The sequence below is a fragment of the Corvus brachyrhynchos genome, unplaced genomic scaffold (genome assembly GCF_000691975.1).
Source record: "Corvus brachyrhynchos isolate BGI_N302 unplaced genomic scaffold, ASM69197v1 scaffold542, whole genome shotgun sequence".
Taxonomy (NCBI): domain Eukaryota; kingdom Metazoa; phylum Chordata; class Aves; order Passeriformes; family Corvidae; genus Corvus; species Corvus brachyrhynchos.
In genome coordinates, this window is record NW_008236766.1 from 637,884 (window position 1) to 642,086 (window position 4,203).

General features: G+C 41.5%; 1 long non-coding RNA gene across 1 annotated transcript in view; it reads right to left on the reverse strand.

Annotated features, from left to right (window-relative positions):
* Nucleotides 1-255: 255 nt before the first annotated feature.
* LOC108444956 overlaps nucleotides 256-4,203 on the reverse strand; it is a 21,118-nt gene continuing 17,170 nt past the window's right edge. The window contains exon 7 of the long non-coding RNA XR_001859675.1: nucleotides 256-4,203. This exon is cut by the window's right edge and continues 3,205 nt beyond it. This is a non-coding gene — a long non-coding RNA (uncharacterized LOC108444956).

Consider the following 4,203-nt stretch of genomic DNA (forward strand, 5'->3'; position numbering starts at 1 on the left):
TGCCACATACTCTTTTATGCTCAGAGCTTCTTGCTCCCAGCCTGATGTCAAGCAGAGACTAATCAAATGGGAGATGGGTGAACAGAGACAGAGCCATGGAGCTGCCTTTTCATAATCTCTTACCATCAGCTCTTCTTTAAACTGCAGCAGCACACAGGGGTCCCAGCCATGGAGCTAGACCACAACATATTTTCCAAAAATCCCAGTGCCCTTCTTCAATAAGATGGTTTCTTTCTTCACTGCCTCGCACTAAAGAGACCAGGCAAAATTGACACAGAATAGTTGGAGATGGAAACACATGAATTGAAAAGGTAAAATGCAATGTCAGGCTCATGTTGCTTTGGGATAACAATACCCTAAGACACTGCCAGTATCCCCTATGTTTTGTGGCTCCCTCTGCCTCTACTTGGCATGGATGATGTTTGCCAGGTCTTCATAACATCATTCTAACAACATATCATCTAAAATTGTTGATTCTGTAGGAAAATGGCTGCTGGCACAGGAGCAGTAGGTGCACACAAAGGATATGATATGGCAGCTGAACACACAACAGAGGAATTCCAGCTATTCCCATGTCAGGGAGGGTCTGTTGCACTGGGCTGTGTTTTGCACATGAATTCATCAACATCCAGTTCAATCTGAATCTAATGGTGATAATCTTCTTGATTCAATAATGTGTTAGATGAGAAAACACATACACAAACCAAATAGATGGATATTTTGGAGTTTATTTGTTTTAAAATAAATCCACCCTATGAAATTACAAGATTTCTCTCTGAATCCAAAGACAGGAACAAGTTCAATGAAGATGAAAGTTAGGGAAGATGTTCTGATAAAAGCAGGCAGGTGGAGGCTCTAATGAAGGCATACACTACAGTGCACATCTTGCCAATATTTCTTAATGAATAATATGTGCACTCAGATGAGAATAATATTGATTGAGGTCTGCAGGGAAAGTTCTCTAGGAAAAATTTTTATTCTAGGAGCAGAGTCCTTTTTGGAAGATTTTGATCTTTTCCTGCTGCAATGTTTCTCCTCCCCTCTCTTTGTGCTACCCAAAGCAACTGACAGCCAAAAAATGAAAAGCTTCCCCTGCATCTAATGTATCTATCAGATCCAAAAAGAAATTTATATACCAGTACTAAGAATGGCTGCACCATTCTCCTTAGCTGGTAGAGGACACAGCAGTGTGTAATTAGGACTGGATTACTTCGCTCAGAACTGGAACAGAGAGCAGATGTCTTGCATTAATATTGGCATTTGATTTCACACACTTTCTTTGCCATGTTTGCAAAACCAATTTGCCTTCCTATCTTGGATCTTGCCTTTCGTTTACTCTCAGGCTGCTGTAATGCAAACAAAAAAGCCACCAGTGGCAGTATGAAAGTACATGTAGAAGTTCAGGCCCATACAAATTGGGTAGAGCTTATGATTTAATTACTAACATAAAATATCAAGTTCTTTTGTGATTATGTTGATGAGAGTGGTATTCTTGGTATGTTCCAGTGGTGACAACCCAGACAAAAGAGGTCATGACATTATAATGCATTTGTGAACATAAGCCAACAGTAAAGAAAGATACACCTCTTCCAAATCAATGTCATCAGACTCTATCTGTAATACATATGAGAGATGCATCCCCCTTCTCAGACATAACCAACCTTTTCTTCACTTGTTTTACCACACAGGGGACTTCAGTCTTGATTTTGCTCCAGTTCAGCGTTTCATATACAGAATCCTTCCAGAGGGCCTACAACAAAATTTCACGCTGTTAAAAATATTGGCCCCAATTCTGAACTGTGGCCAGCTTGCATTTGGTAGCAGCTTTATGGCTGCAGCTGGGTTCTGGAGGTTTCTTAGGAGGAAAAGATGATCTGCCTTAACTTAGGAGCATCCAGAGGCTGATCATAACATTCCATACTACAGCAGCACAGAATAACTGTAATATGGGCAGCATGCAGAGAGCAGGGGGATGCTGACAAACTCTAGAGTCAATACAGGGATGCAACCCAAATTGCCTCACCACTGAAACTCTGCTGCAGTGGTAGCTTTGGCTTCAAGACACACCGTTTGCTTTACTTGGTGATGGAGAATGCCCTTCAGACCCTGCCCTGTAGCACCAGGAACACACCTGTACCACCTGTTTGCAGGTGGCAACACCTGTTTGTATCATGCAGAGCTTTTCCTAGAGGGATGCTTGGGAAGATGACACAACTCTACCCAGACCTATATCCAAACCCAGATCTATTGATATTGTTCCCTTGTGATGCCAGACACTTAGAGAAGGGGGTGATTTCTGTGACAGGGTCCGAGAGACTGGGAGATTTTGTGCTTGTAGATCACCAAGTCCATTCCCCATGAAAAACTGTCCCTTTTTTGTCTGCCCTCTGTACACAATGGCAGCAACTCCCCTAGTCCTAAAGAAGGGCCATGTGTTGGACATCTGAACAAAATGACAAACTAGGAAAAGACAACTGAAATCAGAAGGGTAATTTCACATTATTCTGGCCCATCAGCAAATTACAGAAGTGCAAGGACTAAAATAAGAAAATAACCAGAAGAAATGATCGTGGTTACCACAGCTCTCTTTAAGCAGGTGAGAAACTCAGTCTGAAAGCTGTAAAGATAACTACAGAAATGATATCATTCTCTCAGTGAGAGCTAGAAAGCTCCTGCGCTCGCAGGGAGGTCGAGAAGTGAGAGCCCAGTGGATCATTTTGTTGCGTTTTTAATGCTTCATGGCACAGGGTCAGTCAGAAATCCCTGTCCTGAGGTCGTGGTTGGGGCAGTCTGGAAAGCAATTTTTTCTGTTACTGGCAAGGCCCTGCTCAGGCTCTGCTCTTTCTCACAGAAGATTATTACAGCCCACTCCTCCTGCTCATCACGCCGTGCTTAAATTCACCCTGGGCACTGGCATTCAGCTTCTCTGCGATCACAGTGGCCCCAAGGACCTTCCTCGTGGCATTCTGTCCAGGCTGTTGCAATGTGGTGCAACAAATAGCCATCCAAAGCTAACCCTGGGCAGCATTTGGGGCAGTAAAATTCCTTACTGTGCCTATTGATAAGCAAGCACTAATATTTATTTTTAGCTCCACATTTAAATAGCACGACTGAGACAGAATGAGGAACATGAATGGCAACAAACTTGTCTGATAACTAAGTAATGAGTCCTATTTTTATGGCACTAGCCCCTTGTCAACGCAGCAGTGTGGTTACACTTGACGTGTGGGGAAACAGGGATAATCATCTGTCTCTGAACCTGCCTAGGAGATAGTTTGACCTAGAAGTTTGACTCAGAAGAAGCTGAGAAGCACAGTTTGGAGGGCCTCCTAATGACTACATCTGTTTTAAATATACATATTTTGACTATAGCTTCCATACCAAACAGTCGCTGGAGTCAAGTGATCACTTAAAAAGGCTGAGATACAACTCTGCAGTATTTTACAATGGATTTAATAGCTAAGCCTTACAGGAAAAAATACCACCCTGCAAGCACACAGCTGAAGCACGGACATTTAATGAATGCTGCTCACTGCCTAAATGTGAATTCACACTACAACACTCTTGCAAATGATCTATAATGCCTCGCATTGCTAGTATATCAAATTTGCATAAATATACCTCAAATATTTATAAATCAATAGATATAAGCATGCGTTTAAAACTGACTATCAAAAGTGCATACATGCAGAGTTCTTACATGCTCTAATTAATCCAAATAATCACATTTTGCCTTATTAAATTAAACATTATATGGATAAAATATAGCTTGCCATCTAAGCACTAAAATACTGTTAGAAAGAAACACTACTGCCAAAAAAGCAACAAGAAAGAGAACGTGCCTGTGGAAGAACACTTAACTGAAATGTGGCTGCAGGGTCCAATGCCATGGAATGACTAACAATAATGTATATATTACTTTAAACAAGCGAGCAATTTTGGATAACTTTCCACTTCTCTGTCTGGTACTCCGGTTTCAGCCTAGTGAGCTATAACTCTGCAGGAGGAGCAGAAAGCAGTAAAAGAGCCTGCTAACCCTCTTGCCCATTTAAAAAAGGTTTCCTCAGAAGCAATGAGAATTCCTTATTTCCTTCAGCTGCTTATTTACTGGTGCTCCCCTGCCTTCATTTAATTAGATCTAAAAAAGCAACAGTAACAACCATCCCTGATAGTTTTTAAACTCTTTCCAACTAAGAAACCCTT